General features: G+C 43.9%; 1 protein-coding gene across 1 annotated transcript in view; it reads left to right on the forward strand.

The window, feature by feature from the left end:
• The window catches only part of LOC150081094 (astacin-like metalloprotease toxin 5), a 78,507-nt gene that overhangs the window by 58,021 nt on the left and 1,732 nt on the right, over window positions 1-18,754 (forward strand). The window lies entirely within an intron of this gene.

An 18,754-nucleotide genomic window follows, 5' to 3' on the forward strand; every position in this document is an offset into this window, starting at 1 on the left:
GCGGAATTGTAACAGGTGTATTTATGGCTTGATTAGAAGTTGAGGTTGAAGATGATTTTGCTGATGGAGCTAGGATTGAGCGAGCCCAATCAGAAATAGAGATGTTTGGTGGGACTGTAACGTTGGTTTGAACTGAAGTGGTAGTGGTGGTAACAGCATTTATTTGTTTATGCTGTTGTTGTTGTTGTTATTGTTATTTTTGGCGCAAGGGCTGCTTAGACCATATTGCGCCTATCAGTGATATGAAAGTTATCAATGGTGACTGTTATGGAAACAGTCAGAGACGATCATATAGTTTTATTCGTTTAAGAAAACAGAATAACTCCAAGGGATTAGCATCGTTGCCTATGATGTGAGAGAGTTTTAGAGGTTCTTTTAGATTTGGAAGGAAGCTGAATGAACATTGCCGAGCATGTTTGTACAGAGTGCATTCAACAAGAATGTGCTTCATTGTTAGCTGACAGTTGCATTGAGAACACTGTGGAGGATCATTTCCTGTAAGGAGAAATAGGTGAGTAAACTGGCTGTGGCCGATTCGTGCTCTGGTTAAGATGACTTCTTCCTTTCTGTTAGTACGAAAACTAGAGGTCCATAACTGTGGTTCTGATTTTATTTCCAATAGCTTATTACCCGTTTGAGCTTGCCATAGAAGTGTCCATTGTTCCTTACATGTCCTTCGTATCATAGGTTTGTAATCAACATATGGAACACAAAAGCCTGAAGATAATGGGTTAGATGGATGTTTTGCAGCATGGTCTGCGCATTCGTTTCCTGGGATCCCAGTGTGACCTGGGATCCAGCAGAAGATGACTACTTGTTGGCGTTCCTGAATAAGAATCATCTTACTTCTTATGGTTTGTATTAAAGGATTGGTTGGTGAGGAGATGTTTTGTAGGGCTACTAGTGTACTCTGCGAGTCGGTATATATTATACTTTTTTTAATGGAGCAATGAATAATATTTTCTAGGGCAAGTTTAATGGCGAATAACTCAGCTGTATAACTGCTGCATTCAGTAGGCAGAGATACAGAGATGGTGTTAAAAGGGAAAACTGCTGCAGCACCTACTCCACTATCAGACTTTGATCCATCTGTGTATATTTTCATGAAATGCGGATAATTTTGTGTGTGAGAAGTATGAAGTTGTCGCACGTTAATATTTGCAAGGGAATCTTTTCCCCAGTTCAGGAAGTAATTGTCACAGGATGGATTAACCCAGGACCATGGGGGAACTGAAGTGTTTGGATCTTGGAGGACTTTTTCAAGGTGCACATTCCAGCTTTCAGATAGAGCCTGCAATCTGATGCCAGTAGGTTGGACTGCTCTGGGTTTATTTCTGTAGAACATTTTAAACTGTGGATCACTAAGTATTGGCCAAATTGGATGGGTAGGCATGCTTTGAATTTTAGCGGCATAATTCAAAAGTAACATCTTCCTTCTGAGGCAGAGTGGAATTTCATGGGCTTCGGCGTAGAGACTTTGTACTGGCGATGTTCTATAAGCACCTGTAGCAATCCTAAGGGCAGAATGTTGAACAGGAGCAAGCCGTACTAGCACACTCTCCCTAGCAGAGTCATACACCGGGGCTCCATAATCAAGACGAGATCTAATTAGAGTTCTATACAGGTGAAGTAAGGTGTAACGGTCAGCACCCCATGTTGTAGAAGAAAGAACTCTGAGAATGTTCATTTTTTTCTGGCAGGTTGTCCGGAGATATTTGATATGTTCTAAAAAATTAAGTTTCCTATCAAAAATTAGACCGAGGAGGCGAATGCTACTCATAACTGAGATAGGATGATTTGTTAGGTGTAGCTCTGGGTCAGGATGCATCCCTCGTTTGTTACAAAAGTGAATGGCACTCGATTTTTGATGAGATAGTCTGTAACCATTCTGTGTCATCCATAGTTCAATATTGTTTAGTGAGATTTGTAGTTGCCTTTCAATGAAGTTCATATTCGGCGAACTGCAGGAAACAGTCAGATCATCAGCATAGAGATATGAGTTCACAGTCTTGGGAATACATTTGGTAATATGATTTATTCTCAATGCAAATAAAGTAGCACTGAGAACTGAGCCCTGTGGTACTCCTTGCTCTTGTATATAGATTTGTGAGAAGACTTCTCTATAGCGAACTTGAAAAGATCTATACTGAAGGAAGTTTTGTATGTAGCATGGTAAGTGACCTCTCAGGTCAAGGGAATGAAGATCTTTTAAGATACCAAAACGCCAGGTGGTGTCAAAGGCCTTCTCTATGTCAAGGCAGACCATGACAAGATGTTCATTTCGTATAAATGCATTCCTGATATTTGTTTCAGCTTTAACCATAAGATCTAGGGATGAGCGATTTTTTCTGAAACCAAACTGGTTATCAGAGATTAGATGTTTTGAATCCAGATACCATGTTAATCGGCGGTGTATAATTTTTTCTAATGTTTTACTCAAACAACTGGTAAGAGAGATGGGTCTATAATTGTGAGGGATAGAATGATCTTTGCCTGGTTTGGGAATTGCCACTACATAGGAGTGATGCCAGCGAGTGGGGTATGAATGTTCAATGAATATACGGTTGTAAAAGGTCAGCAGCAATGACAGTGATTTATTGTCTAAGTGTTGAAGCATTATGTAATATAGTCCGTCTGGACCAGCAGCACTGTTCTTTGAGGAATATATAGCTTTTTGAAGTTCAATCATAGTAAGTGTCTGATTGTATGGTAGAGAAGCAGCGGTTTTGAAGTTAAGTTTTGATTTTTCGGCTGAGGCTTTGATCTTCTGAAATGACGGATCATACGAGTTCGAGGCAGACAACTGGGAGAATATTGTCCCTAGAGTATTCGCAATTTCTGCAGGACTAGAGAGCTCCTGTCCATTCCAGTTGAATATTGGCGAGGATAATGGAGGAAATTTGCCATTTAGCTGTCTTATTTTTTTCCATATTGTTCTTACATCAGTATTTTTATTTACTGAAGTCGCAAATCGGATCCAAGAGTTTTTTTTAGCTTCCTTTCTGATGTGTCGGGCTTTGGCTCTTAGTTTCTTATAATTTATAAGGTTGTTGGTAGTAGGGTATTTGCGAAATATATTCCACGCTCGGTTTTTTTCTTTTTTGGCATTCTTACATTCATCGTTCCACCAATAATTTATGGGTCTGTAGGTGACTGATTGTGATTGTGGGATGGCAATGGATGCAGCTGCTAGAATTTCTTTGGTGATATGATCAGTGGCTGTGTCAATTGGGAAGGATTCAATGATCTGTTTATCAAATGAAACATGAGAGGTATACTTGGCCCAATCTGCCTTGGTAAATTTCCATTTTATTTGGTTTTTTGCAGTTGAAGAGCGTGATGTTTGGATCTTACAGATTAATGGGTAGTGGTCACTGTTTAGTGGATCATCTAGAGCTGTCCACTCAATATTAGGAAAGAGGATCGGAGAGCATATTGATAGATCTATTGCAGACACTGTTCCTGTTGGGAGATGGATGTAAGTGGGTGAACCAGTATTTAGGATGGTTAAGTTTTGTCTGTCAATGAGCATTTCAATGAGTTGCCCTCGTCCATCTGCATTGGGAGAACCCCACAATGGATGGTGTCCATTGAAGTCGCCCAATAAACAGAAAGGGGTTGGCAACTGCATTATAAGATTTTCAAGTTCGTGAATAGTACACGGATGATTGGGTGGTAGATAGATCGAAACAAGAGTCAGAGTGATGCCAATTGCTATTCGGGTAGCAACGGCTTCTATAGAGGTTTGTAAAGAAATGCGTCTGCATGGGACTCGCGAATCTATGAGTATGGCTACTCCACCACGAGCATTATTTGCAATAGGTCTATCTTGTCTGAAAAGAGTATAGTTTTTTATCAAAGGAGATACCTGAGGAGTCAGATATGTCTCCTGTAGGCAGATGCCCACTGGTTTATGCTGCTTAATTATGTCGTATATGTCATCAATGTTGCTCCTAAAGCCTCTACAATTCCATTGGACAACGTTGTTCATTATTTCAATTTAGATGAAGGAACTGAATCTGACTGCTTTTTGGAAGTCTGTTTGGCACGGTCAATTTTAATCCTTTCTCTTTTTGAGAAAACCGGTCTTTGGTCTATTTCATCCTCTGGATGGATCTCCAGAATGGTTTCGGTATCATCTTGATTGGAAATTTCATTAGTATCCATAAGGGAGGAGTCAAATGTCTGTTTTCGATTAGAATCTGCGTTATCTGCTTGGACGGATCTTACGGGATCTGCACCGGCAGAAGGTGGTATCGTGACTGGTGTATTGTTAGCTCTAGTAGAAATCTGTTGCTTTGAAGGTTGAGGTGCAGAACTGAGTAGGGAACGAGCCCATTCTGAAATAGAGGTATTTGGAGGTATTGATGTATCAGTCTGCACCGATACTGAATGAAACTTTTTAGCGGCTTCAGCATACGTGCGTCTAGGTGTGATTAGTTGTATTTGCTTTCTGGCTTCTGGGAATGAAACTTTCTTTTCTATTTTATATTTCTGAATTTTTTTCTCATATTTCCATTGTTCACAGTTTTTAGAAAAGGCTGGATGGTTACCTTTACAATTGGCGCAGAGTGGAGCCTGGGCTTTACAGTCAGCCTGGGAATGATCTTTTGAACCACAGTTAGGACATACGGGGTCTCCTCGACAGACTGTTTGTGAGTGTCCGAATTTCTGACACTTGTAACATCTTATTGGGTTCGGGATATATGGGCGAATGCGACAATGCAAATACCCTGCTTTTACGGAAGAAGGTAAATTAGGTGAGCTGAATGTCAAAATTATGCTACGAGTTGGAAGGAGTTCTCCATCTTTTTTCATCATAATTCGTTTTGCCTGTGTGACTTTCTGGTCCTGCAGTTCCTGAACAATTTCTTCTTCTGATACATTCATCAGGTCCCATTCAGAAATAACACCTTTGGATGAATTAAGAGTGGCATGTGGGGACACTTTAACTGAAACTCCACCAAATGAGGTGAGTCTGAGTAGAGACTCAGAGTGTTTTGAGTTGGTGGTCTCAACAAGCAGGTCGCCAGATTTCAGTCGTCGTACCATTTTAGGGGAGCCAGCTACGCTCTCAAGACATTTTTGAATGAGGAATGGTGATAAACTACCCAACGATTGGTTAGTTAGCGAATGCAGAATCAGAAAACTTGGGTTTTCCATTCGGGGAGCATCCGTCCTCAGTCTCTTTGGATTGGATAAGTCATTATCGGGTATGTGCAAATCTAGTGTATTTGGATTTGCAGTCCTAATCGGTGGAAAATTGTCACAGTCCATGTTTTGCTCCTTTTGGCCCTGGGGGTTGGTTTTACCACCCAGATTTCCGGCCCCGCCACGGGGAGGCAGGAGCAGTGCCACAAGGTGACCAAGCGGCTAAGTTAGTTAGTTAGTACTATTAGAAATAAAAAACAGAAAGGTAACTTTCCTTTCTGGGCCTTTGCCTACTTCTTCTAGTGCAAAAGAGCTACACTAATTAATAAATAAAGAAAACGGTTGTTGAAACAAAATATAATCTATCACTTGAAGGCTCTTTAGAGATAACGCTTTGAGATACGCAAAGAAATCGCTTGGTCACGGAACGCTTGGCACCCGGGGCCTTTGTTTATGCTGTTGGACAGTTGCTGCATATGAGCGTGTTATTGTAATTGGTGATATTTGTCTTTTTGCCTCAGGGTAGGAAACTTTGTGCTCGATTTTATACTTCTGAAACATTTTTTCTTTTTTCCATGTTTCACAGTCTTTTGAGTAAGCGGAATGGTTGCCTCTGCAGTTTGGACACTGCAAGGTTTGTGCAGAACATTCGGTATGGATATGGTCTTTAGATCCACATGATTTGGTTTGGTTTGGTTTTGGTTTTATTGGCGCATTAGCTACTAGGGCTATAATGCGCCAAGACCATGTCATTAATAAAAATTGAAACTTTCAGTGACCTAACTAGTTAGGTCACTGAAAGTTTCAATTTTGTTAATATTTATTTTGACATGGTGACCTAACTAGTTAGGTCACCATGTCAAAATAAATATTAACAAAAGTATAAAAGATAAATCAATGGAAAAGCACAATAAAATGTAAATTTTATATGGCAGTAAAAATGTTTATTGATTTTAAAAAGCTAAAAACAGCAGACACATGGTCATTGTCAGATAAAATCTGACTGAGTGTATAAGGCTCAGCCAGATGACTAAAAACGGTAAAGTATAAATCACGTTCATGTCTAAAACGTGGACATACGGTTAAAATGTGATTAATAGATAAAATGGTGTCGCATTGCTCGCACATAGGACAGTCATCTGCCCTCAGCAGAAAAGAATGTGTAAGATGACTGTGTCCGATGCGGAGACGAGCTAGAACAACTTCCTCCTTACGGTTCCTGCGCAGACAAGACTGCCACGGTTCAATTACAGGCTTTATACAATATAATTTATTCGCAGTCTGTCTATTCCACGAGTCCTGCCATTGGGAATGTATGTTTTGATGTATTATTTGCCTGTAGTCTGTATAAGGGACTAACAGGCAACGGTTATTATTGGGAATTGCTGATTTGGCTGCGGCGTCAGCCAAATCATTTCCCCTAATCCCAATGTGGCTCGGAATCCAGCAGAAGCGGATGTCATATTCACGATCATGGAGAACGTGAATCTTCTGCTGAATGCTAGACAGAACTGGATGGGGATTATACCTCACAGATATTACAGCCTGTAACATGCTAAGAGAGTCGGAATATAAAATGAACCGTTGGTATTGGCATTTACTAATATGATCCAAGGCTAACTCTACAGCGTGCAGCTCAGCAGTAAATATGCTGCATTCAGAGGGAATCTGCTCTGAGATAGTGCTGTCTGTGAAGACAGCAGCAGATCCCACATATGATTCTGACTTCGAACCGTCTGTGTAGACTGGCGCGAAGTCGGAATATTCAGTTCGGTGTGCTGAATGGAGCTGCAGGTAGACGCATGATGGAGTGTCCGACTTTCTCCAGTTTCTAAGCGACAAGTCGCATGCCGGGACACGAGCATGCCAGGGTGGAAAGGGTTGCTTGGATGTTTGGGCAACCTTGTCTACCTTGATATTGAGTTCGTTGAGTAGCTCTTGGACACGAATACCAAAAGGACGATTGGCAGTCTTACGGGTGTTGTACAAGTTTTCCCATCGTGGCTCAAAAACGAAGGGCCACGTAGGATGGTCTGGCAGGGATTTCAGTTTTAAAGCGTACTTTAAAGACAACTGCTTACGTCGAAACGATAACGGTGGTTCGTTTGCTTCGACGTATAAACTCTGGACAGGAGATGTTCGAAATGCTCCAGTAGCAATACGTATAGCCTGATGATGGACAGGATCCAGCCATCGAAGTACACTGTCTCTGGCTGAAGAATATACTTGGGACCCATAATCTAATTTGGATCGCACAAGTGCACGGTAAAGCCGTAAAAGGGTGCATCGGTCTGCACCCCAGGATAAGGAGGACAGCGAGCGGAGCATATTAAGGGCTCTTGTGCACTTTGTGCGGAGTTGGCGAATGTGATCCAAAAAGGTCAATTTTTTATCGAATATGAGTCCCAAGAATTTTGTGTTCGCTGCTACTGGAATAGCATTTTGTCCGAGCCTTAACTCAGGTTCAGGATGAAGATTACGCTTGCGACAAAAGTGTACGCAAACGGTCTTCTCCGGCGAGAACCTGAAGCCATTAGCAAGTGCCCAGGAATTCAGACTATTGATGGCTTTCTGCAGTTGTCTTTCAATAACCCTCATGTTGCATGACTGGCAAAAAATGCTAAAGTCATCAACATAGAGGGCACTGTTTACAGTTGGAGGAAGTTGTTCTGTGATGGAATTTATTTTGATGGCAAAAAGCGTGACACTTAATACTGATCCTTGTGGTACTCCCTCCTCTTGGTTAAAGGAGCGAGAGAGTGAGGATCCCACCCGAACTTGGAACGATCGTTTGGCGAGAAAGTTTTGAATAAAAAAGGGGAGATGCCCTCTAAGGCCTAGATTATGTAAATCTTTTAAAATGCCAAATCTCCAAGTTGTGTCATACGCTTTTTCCAAGTCAAAGAACACCGACACCAAGTGTTCGCGTTTTAGGAAAGCATCCCGGATGGATGCTTCCATTCTAATAAGATGGTCCAAAGTGGACCGGTTCCTTCGGAAGCCGCACTGAATGTTGGAGAGAAGGTCGTTTGATTCAAGATACCAAATTAAACGAGAATTAACCATTCTCTCCAGGATTTTGCACAGACAGCTAGTCAGAGCAATAGGACGATAATTGGTGGTGACTTTTGGATCCTTTCCTGGCTTAGGAAAGGCAAGAACGATAGCCTTTCGCCAGGAGTCCGGAAATTGCCCTTCAGTAAAAATTCTGTTATACAGAAGGAGCAGACAATCCATAGATTTTGATGAAAGATGTTTAATCATTTCATAATGGATGCCATCTGGTCCAACGGCACTTGCTTTGGAAAGAGCGAGGGCCCTTTTCAGTTCCAAAATAGTGAAATCCCCGTTGTAGGGATAAATACTCTTATATTTAAAGCTAAGTGCCTGTTTTTCAATTTTATATTTCAGGACCAGAAACTCTGGGGAATACGAAGATGTTGCAGAGATCTTGGAGAATGTTTCCCCAAGAGAATTAGCTATTGCAGTTGGATCTGCAATAGCGCATCCATTATAATCTAGGATTGAAAAAGGGTGGGATGTATATTTTCCCTTCATTTTCCGGATTTTATCCCAGACTACCTTAGAGTTGGTAGACTGGTTAATAGAGGTTGTAAAACGGATCCACGATTCCTTTTGACTCTGACGACGGATGTTACGTGCTTTGGCTCGTGCACGTTTGAAGGCTATAATGTTGTTCGTGGTAGGATATCGGCGAAATATCCCCCACGCTTTGTTTTGAGCCTTTTTTGCTGTTGTGCATTGTGAATTCCACCAAGGTTTAGGAAATGGTGGAAACCGGGCTGATGTTTTTGGGACAGCATTAGCAGCTGCTTGGACAATATTTTCTGTGATGTACTTAACTGCATCATTGATAGGCTCTTGACTGACTGTACTAAGATCAAAATTTGCCTGGTGTTGGAAGGCAGTCCAGTCAGCCTGATCAATCTTCCACCGTGGTAGCCTGAAGGGAAGACATGGTCTCCCACTGTGTAGCAAGGTTATCACGGGGAAGTGATCACTACCGTATGGATTCTCCTCCACTTCCCAGGTGAGTGAAGGGAGTAGAGAAGGGGAGCAGATAGAGAGATCAATGGCAGAAAAAGTACGGGTAGGCATGTGGAAAAAGGTGTGTGTTCCAGTATTTAGAAGGGAAAGGTCATTGAGCATGTGCTCTATGACTCGTCCCCTTCGATTGATGTTAGCACTACCCCACAGGGTGTTATGTCCATTAAAATCCCCAAGAAGTAAGAAAGGGGGAGGCAACTGCGTTAGAAGATCATCAAGGTCTGCCTGGGAGATGTCAGTCCCAGGTGGCAAATATATAGAGCATACAGTTAATAAGAATCCCACTGAAAGGCGAATTGCAACAGCCTCTATGCTGGTTGTAATTAGCAAGGGCTGCACTGGGGTATGGTTACCCACAAGGATAGCCACTCCCCCATGTACAGAGCCGTCCGCAATTCTATCCTTTCGGAAAACTGTGATGTTGTGCATGGTGGGATCGTCATTTGCCTTGAGATATGTCTCCTGCAAGCAAAAGCAAACTGGCTCGTGCTTTTGCAGGAGGGCCTTGATGTCATCTATATTTCGCCGGAATCCACGACAATTCCATTGTAGGAATTTAGCCATTATTTTGGCTTGGTGGGTCCATCAGGCGGCTTCCGAGGTGCTGAGGGCTTACTTTTATCTGTCTTGGATTTGTCTTTTTTGGGGAAGAATGGACGCTGTCCCGTGTCCATTTCCTCCTCCGCAAAGAGTTCCAAGACTGACTCTTCGGGTACCTCCTTCTGCTCAACATCCATCCTTTCTTGGGTACTAGGTGGTACTTCCCCTTTTTTGTTCTTTTCTTTAATAGTTACCTTTGGAACTTGTGGAGCGTTAGGAGGTACCGATATAGGAGTGGCAGCTGATTGGTCCTTTTGTGCGGGTTGTTGAGAACTTAATAGATACCGCGCGATGGGAGTGAAAGACTCCTTTGGAGGAATGGTCATGTCCGTCTGAGTTCCGACGGAACATCTCCCTGCTACCTTCTGGGCGTAGGTAGGTCTGTTGGTATTCAGGGGTTTGACCGATTTCCTTGCCTCCTGGTATGATATATTTAGCTCTGCCTTCAGCCGTTGAATTTCTTTCTCTTCTTTCCACCTCTGGCATGCTCGTGAATAGGCCGGGTGTTCGCCTTCACAGTTAATACAGGTGGGTTTTGCGGCTGAACATGCTGTTGTTTCGTGGTCCTTTGCACCGCATCGAGCGCATGCAAGGACTCCACGGCAGGCCATTTGAGAATGTCCATACTTCTGGCACTTAAAGCACCGTAAAGGGTTCGGAATGTATGGACGCACTGAACAGTTGATATATCCAGCTTTAATCTCATCAGGAGGTTTAGGAGTGTTAAAAGTCAGGATAACGCTCCTGGTTTTAACAATTTTTCCATCCCTTCGCGCAGTGATTCTCTTGACGGCAATGACTCCCTGTGGTTTTAATTCGGAGCAGATTTCCTCCTCGTATACGTCGAGAAGGTCCCACTCCGAAATGACACCTCTAGATGAATTGAGTGTTCTGTGTGGTGTCACTGTTATAGGGATACCTCCGATTGATGTTACTCGGAGTAGATGTTCCGATTGCCTGTCATTTTTAGTTTCAATTAAGAGGTCTCCAGAACGGAGCCTCTTAACTGATTTGGGAGAACCTGCTAACCCGTCTAACCCTTTTTGAATAAAAAAGGGCGACATTTTGCCAATCGGTTTTTCATTGGTGGAATGCATAATGAGAAATCTTGGGACAGGCCCTGATGGTGATGTTTCGGTTCGCTGCCTCTTTGTTGCAATAATATCTGCCTCTCCGTCTATGTTTTCAGATAGGGACCGGGTTGGGGCCCCTGAAGAAGTAAGTTTATCAGGATTCATGGAAATTTTTAAGTTGTTCAGTGCCCGGGCTCCCCACCCACCACGGAGCCCAAAGGGACGCCCACTACCCGGCATGCAATAAATGCGCTCGGGAGTGGGACGCCAGGGCTACCCAGACACTATACCCGCACCGCCGCCAGCCTGAATCCTGTCCCTCGGACCATGAGGGTAGGGGCGTGGCTTTGACACGGTTGACCCTCGCAGGCGAACCTACTAGCCGATTGATCCTAGCCGGGCCTTCCAGGACCACCCGTCTTGTCGAAGCAGGGGCCAAAGTGGTGTATTGAAGCTGGGCCCCTCAACCACCAGGATCCCCCTTTCCGAATTTCCACGGGTCGCAGCGCACGGCAAACACGCCGGATTCCATTGATGTAAGCCCGGAACCTAGGCTGTGGGCTTTGGATCCCAGTGATGCTAGTCTGGAAGTCCAGCAGCGTCACTGGGAGGTCCCCTCACCACGTACAGGTGCCCACGTCGAGGGGAGATCCACATGAAGCACATACAGCAGTCCCCCGACATACTGTTTGTGAATGCCCAAATTTTTGACATTTATAACATCTGATTGGGTTCGGTATATACGGTCGGACATGACAGTTCAAGTATCCGGCCTTTACAGTAGTTGGTGGATTTGGCAAGTTGAACGTTAGTATGATGTTTCTGGTTGGAAGTAATGAACCATCCTTTTTAATTAGGATTCTTTTTACCTGAATAACATTTTGTTCTGAAAGCTCTTGTTTGATTTCTTCCTCGGATACGTGTAGAAGATCCCATTCTGTTACAACTCCTTTTGAGTACCCCTCGACGTGGGCACCTGTACGTGGTGAGGGGACCTCCCAGTGACGCTGCTGGGCTTCCAGACTAGCATCACTGGGATCCAACGCCCACAGCCTAGGTTCCGGGCTTACATCAATGGAATCCGGCGTGTTTGCCGTGCGCTGCGACCCGTGGAAATTCGGAAAGGGGGATCCTGGTGGTTGAGGGGCCCAGCTCCAATACACCACTTTGGCCCCTGCTTCGACAAGACGGGTGGTCCTGGAAGGCCCGGCTAGGATCAATCGGCTAGTAGGTTCGCCTGCGAGGGTCAACCGTGTCAAAGCCATGCCCCTACCCTCATGGTCCGAGGGACAGGATTCAGGCTGGCGGCGGTGCGGGTATGGTGTCTGGGTAGCCCTGGCGTCCCACTCCCGAGCGCATTTATTGCATGCCGGGTAGTGGGCGTCCCTTTGGGCTCCGTGGTGGGTGGGGAGCCCGGGCACTGAACCACTTAAAAAAACTCATGAATCCTGATAAACTTACTTCTTCAGGGGCCCCAACCCGGTCCCTATCTGAAAACATAGACGGAGAGGCAGATAATACTATTGCAACAAAGAGACAGCGAACTGAAACACCATCATCAGGGCCGGTCCCAAGATTTCTAATCATGCATTCCACCACTGAAAAACCGATTGGAAAAATGTCACCCTTCTTCATACAGAAAGGGTTAGATGGGTTAGCAGGTTCTCCCAAATCAGTTAAGAGGCTCCGTTCTGGAGACCTTTTAATTGAAACTAAAAATGACAGGCAATCTGAACATCTCCTCCGAACAACATCAATTGGAGGAATCCCTATAACAGTGACACCACACAGAACACTCAATTCATCGAGAGGTGTCATTTCGGAGTGGGACCTTCTCGACGTATACGAGGAGGAAATCTGCTCCGAATTAAAACCGCAGGGAGTCATTGCCGTCAAGAGAATCACTGCGCGAAGGGATGGAAAAATTGTTAAAACCAGGAGCGTTATCCTGACTTTTAACACTCCCAAACCTCCTGATGAGATTAAAGCTGGATACATCAACTGTTCAGTGCGTCCATACATTCCGAACCCTTTACGGTGTTTCAAATGCCAGAAGTATGGACATTCTCAAATGGCCTGCCGTGGAGTCCTTGCATGCGCTCGATGCGGTGCAAAGGACCATGAAACAACAGCATGTTCAGCCCCAAAACCCACCTGTATTAACTGTGAGGGAGAACACCCGGCCTACTCAAGAGCATGCCAGAGGTGGAAAAAAGAAAAAGAAATACAACGGCTGAAGGCAGAGCTAAACATATCGTACCAGGAGGCAAGGAAAGCGGTGAAACCGCTCAACATCAACAAGCCTACCTACGCCCAGAAGGTAGCAGGGAGGTGTTCCATCGGAACACAGACGGACATGTCCATCCCTCCAAAGGAGTCTTTCACTCCCATCGCGCGTTATCTGTTAAGTCCGCAAAAACCTGCACAGAAGGACCAATCAACTGCCACTCCTGTATCGGTACCTCCTAATGCTCCTCAAGTAACAAAGGCAATCACCAAAGAAAAAAATAAGAAAGGTGAAGTACCTCCTACTTCCCAAGAAAACATGGAGGTCGAGCAGAAGGAGGTACCCGAAGAATCAGTCTTGGAACTCTTTGCGGAGGAGGAAATGGACACGGGACAGCGTCCATTCTTCCCCAAAAAAGATAAATCCAAGACTGACAAAAGTAAGCCCTCAGCACCTCGGAAGCCGCCTGATGGACCCACCAAGCCAAAATAATGGCTAAATTCCTACAATGGAATTGTCGTGGATTCCGGCGAAATATAGATGACATCAAGGCCCTCCTGCAAAAGCACAAGCCAGTTTGCTTTTGCTTACAGGAGACATATCTAAAGGCAAATGATGATCCCACCATGCACAACATCACAGTTTTTCGAAAGGATAGAATTGCGGACGGCTCTGTACATGGGGGAGTGGCTATCCTGGTGGGTAACCAGACCCCAGTGCAGCCCTTGCTAATTACAACCAGCATAGAGGCTGTTGCAATTCGCCTTTCAGTGGGATTCTTATTAACTGTATGCTCTATTTATTTGCCACCTGGGACTGACATCTCCCAGGCAGACCTTGATGATCTTCTAACGCAGCTGCCTCCCCCTTTCTTACTTCTTGGGGATTTTAATGGACATAACACCCTGTGGGGTAGTGCTAACATCAATGGAAGGGGACGAGTCATAGAGCATATGCTCAATGACAATGACCTTTCCCTTCTAAATACTGGAACAAACACCTTTTTCCACATGCCTACCCGTACTTTTTCTGCCATTGATCTTTCTATCTGCTCCCCTTCTCTACTCCCTTCACTCACCTGGGAAGTGGAGGAGAATCCATACGGTAGTGATCACTTCCCCGTGATAACCTTGCTACACAGTGGGAGACCATGTCTTCCCTTCAGGCTACCGCGGTGGAAGATTGATCAGGCTGACTGGACTGCCTTCCAACAACAGGCAAATTTCGATCTTAGCACAGTCAGTCAAGAGCCGATCAATGACGCAGTAAAGTACACCACAGAAATCATCGTCCAAGCAGCTGCTAACGCTGTCCCAAAAACATCAGCCCGGTTTCCACCATTTCCCAAACCTTGGTGGAATTCCCAATGCACAGCAGCAAAAAAGGCTCAAAACAAAGCGTGGGGGATATTTCGCCGATATCCTACCACGTACAACCTTATAGCCTTCAAACGTGCACGAGCCAAAGCACGCTACATCCGTCGTCAGAGTCAAAAGGAATCGTGGATCCGTTTTACATCATCTATTAACCAGTCTACCAACTCTAAGGTAGTCTGGGATAAAATCCGGAAAATGAAGGGAAAATATACATCCCACCCTTCTTCAATCCTAGATTATAATGGATGCGCTATTGCAGATCCAACTGCAATAGCCAATGCTCTTGGGGAAACATTCTTTAACATCTCTGCAACATCTTTGTATTCCCCAGAGTTTCTGGTCCTGAAATATAAAATCGAAAAACAGGCACTTAACTTTAAATCTAAGAGCATTTATCCCTACAACGGGGATTTCACTATTCAGGAACTGAAAAGGGCCCTCGCTCTTTCCAAAGCAAGTGCCGTTGGACCAGATGGCATCCATTATGAAATGATTAAACATCTTTCATCAAAATCTATGGATTGTCTGCTCCTTCTGTATAACAGAATCTTTACTGAAGGGCAGTTTCCGGACTCCTGGCGAAAGGCAATCGTTCTTGCCTTTCCTAAGCCAGGAAAGGATCCAAAAGTCACCACCAATTATCGTCCTATTGCTCTGACTAGCTGTCTGTGCAAAATCCTGGAGAGAATGGTTAATTCTCGTTTAATTTGGTATCTAGAAACAAATGACCTTCTCTCCAACATCCAGTGCGGCTTCCGAAGAAACCGGTCCACTTTGGACCATCTTATTAGAATGGAAGCATCCATCCGGGATGCTTTCCTAAAACGGGAACACTTGGTGTCGGTGTTCTTTGACATGGAGAAAGCGTATGACACAACTTGGAGATTTGGCATTTTAAAAGACTTACATAGCCTAGGCCTAAGAGGGCATCTGCCCGTTTTTATTCAAAACTTTTTGGCCAATCGATCGTTCCAAGTTCGTGTGGGATCCTCACTCTCTCGCTCCTTTAGCCAAGACGAGGGAGTGCCACAAGGATCAGTACTAAGTGTCACGCTTTTTGCCATAAAAATAAATTCCATCACAGAACAACTTCCTCCAACTGTAAACAGTGCCCTCTATGTTGATGACTTTAGCATTTTTTGCCAGTCGTGCAACATGAGGGTTATTGAAAGACAACTGCAGAAAGCCATTGATAGTCTGAATTCCTGGGCACTTAAAAATGGCTTCAGGTTCTCGCCGGAGAAGACCGTTTGCGTACACTTTTGTCGCAAGCGTAATCTTCATCCTGAACCCGAATTAAGGCTCGGACAAAATGCTATCCCAGTAGCAGGAAACACAAAATTCTTGGGACTCATTTTCGATAAAAAACTAACTTTTTTGGATCATATTCGTCAACTCCGCACAAAGTGCACACGTGGACTTAATATTCTCCGCTCGCTCTCCTCTACATCTTGGGGAGCAGACCGATGTACCATTCTTCGGCTCTACCGTGCACTTGTGCGATCCAAACTAGATTATGGGTCCCAGGTATATTCCTCAGCCCGAGACAGTGTCCTGCGGTGGCTGGACCCCGTCCATCATCAGGCTATACGCATCGCTACTGGAGCATTTCGAACATCTCCTGTCCAGAGCTTATACGTCGAAGCAAATGAACCACCGTTATCACTTCGACGTAAGCAGTTGTCTCTAAAGTACGCCTTAAAACTGAAATCCCTGCCAGACCATCCTACGTGGCCATTCGTTTTTGAGCCACGATGGGAAAATTTATACAATACTCGAAAGACTGCCAATCGTCCTTTTGGTATTCGTTTCCAAGATCTACTCAAAGAACTTAATATGAAGGTAGACAAGGTTGCCCAAACATCAAAGCAACCCTTTCCACCCTGGCATGCTCGTGTCCCGGCATGCGACTTGTCGCTTAGAAACTGGGGAAAGTCGGACACTCCATCATCTGTCTACCTGCAGCTTCATTCAGCACACCGAATTGAATATTCTGACTTCGCGCCAGTCTACACAGACGGTTCGAAGTCGGAATCATATGTGGGATCTGCTGCTGTCTTCACAGACAGCACTATATCAGAGCAGATTCCCTCTGAATGCAGCATATTTACTGCAGAGCTGCACGCTGTAGAGTTAGCCTTGGATCATATTAGTAAATACCAATACCAACGGTTCATTTTATATTCTGACTCTCTTAGCATGTTACAGGCTTTAATATCTGTGAGGTATAATCCTCATCCAGTTCTGTCTAGCATTCAGCAGAAGATTCACGTTCTCCATGAACGCGAATATGACATCCGCTTCTGCTGGATTCCCAGCCACATTGGGATTAGGGGAAATGATTTGGCTGACGCCGCAGCCAAATCAGCAATCCCGAATAAAAACCGCTGCCTGTTAGTCCCCTATACAGACTACAGGCAAATAATACACGAGAAAATACATTCCCAATGGCAGGATTCGTGGAATAGACAGACTGCGAATAAATTATATCGTATAAAGCCTGTAATTGAACCGTGGCAGTCTAGTCTGCGCAAGAATCGTAAGGAGGAAGTTGTTCTAGCTCGTCTCCGCATAGGACACAGTCATCTTACACATTCTTTTCTGCTGAGGGCAGATGACTGTCCTATGTGCGAGCAATGTGACACCATTTTATCCATTGAACATATTTTATGTGATTGTACCAGTTTTAGAAATGCTCGTTTTACCGCTTTTAACCATCTGACCGAGCCCCATACACTCAGTCAGATTTTATCTGACAATGACCATGTGTCTGCTATTTTTAATTTTCTAAAATCAGTAAACCTTTTTACCAATATTTAAAAAAAAAAAAAAAAAAAATCTTATTGTTATTTACTGATATTTGTCTTTTACAACTTATACTTGCTTTTTTACCCGGACTTAGTGACCTAATTCTTTAGGTCACCGAAAATTTTACCTTTTATAACAAGTTTTTGGCGCATTATAGCCTTAGTTGCTGATGCGCCAATAAAACTCAATCAATCAATCAATCAACCTTTTGAGTAGTTTAGGTTGGCATGAGGTGACACTTCTATGGGAATTCCTCCAAGTGTTTTCAATTTAAGTAGCTTGTCAGAATGCTTGGATTGTGTTGTTTCAACAAGCAGGTCACCTGATTTTAGTCTGCGAACCATTTTTGGTGAGCCAGCGACATTCTCTAAACTTTTCTGGATCAGAAAAGGAGAAAGCTTGCTGACTGGCTGGTCAGTCAAAGAATGTATTATGAGGAAATGAGGCCAGATATTCTGGTCTGTATCCTTCTTTTGTCTCTTAGCAAAGGAAGGGGTATATTCTTCCTGCTCTCTAGAATGTGATGGGGCATTGAGCCCGCAAGAGTCTGTGTTGGTATAGTCCATCTTTGCTCCTTTTAGCCCTTGGCAGAGAGACTTTTCTGCCAAGATTTCCGGCCCCGCCACGGGGAGGCAGGAGCAGTGCCTGGTGTGACCAAGCGAAGATTAGTAGGTATTAGTAATATACTATGAGAAAAAAGAAAGGTGGCTTTCCTTCCTTGCTCTGTACAGGGACTTTTGTTACGAGAGCTGTTATAAAATGAAAAGATTTTTTAAACGATAACAACAAAAAGGAACTGTAAATCGCTTTCTGGAAATCGCACTGGAAGTACTGAGAAGTCGCTTAGTCACAATCGCTTGGCACCCGGGGCCATATCTGGTAGTGGTTGCAGCATCGTTGGAATGAAGTAAGTGTTGTTTCGCTCTCCAGCGTAGGGTGTTAAATCGCTTCCGGAGGTATTCTGTGTGGACATTAAATTTCAGCTTCGGATCAAAATAGACACCGAGGTTCTTATGGCAGGTAACCACGGGGATGAGAGTACCTAAAACAGAAGGTTGAATTATTGTTGGTTGCTGTTTCAATGAGTAAATCATTATTACAGATTTTGAAGGGTTAAGGTTTAATCCAAATATCTTCAAGTAAGTTGAAAGGGCGGTCAAGTTCTCTGTGATGGAGGACGTAATAGCCACTGGGCTTGCAGACGGTGGGATTAAGGTAAGAAACTTTATATCGTCGGCATATATTAGAGCATCATCACGAGGACTCATGAAAGGAATCAGAATGGCTGAGAAGAGAAGGCCAGACAGATAAGGTCATATAACTGAATTTGTTTTAAAAAAATAATTAATTATATAAGTCGGATAGATTTGCGTCATCACTGAGAATATGGTTCATCTGTAATGAATTCTTTTCGGATAAAGCAGATTTAAAATTTGTTAATCGAGCAGCAT

Source organism: Mastigoproctus giganteus, chromosome 9 (assembly GCF_048544385.1).
Source record: "Mastigoproctus giganteus isolate SK-2022 chromosome 9, ASM4854438v1, whole genome shotgun sequence".
Lineage (NCBI taxonomy): Eukaryota > Metazoa > Arthropoda > Arachnida > Uropygi > Thelyphonidae > Mastigoproctus > Mastigoproctus giganteus.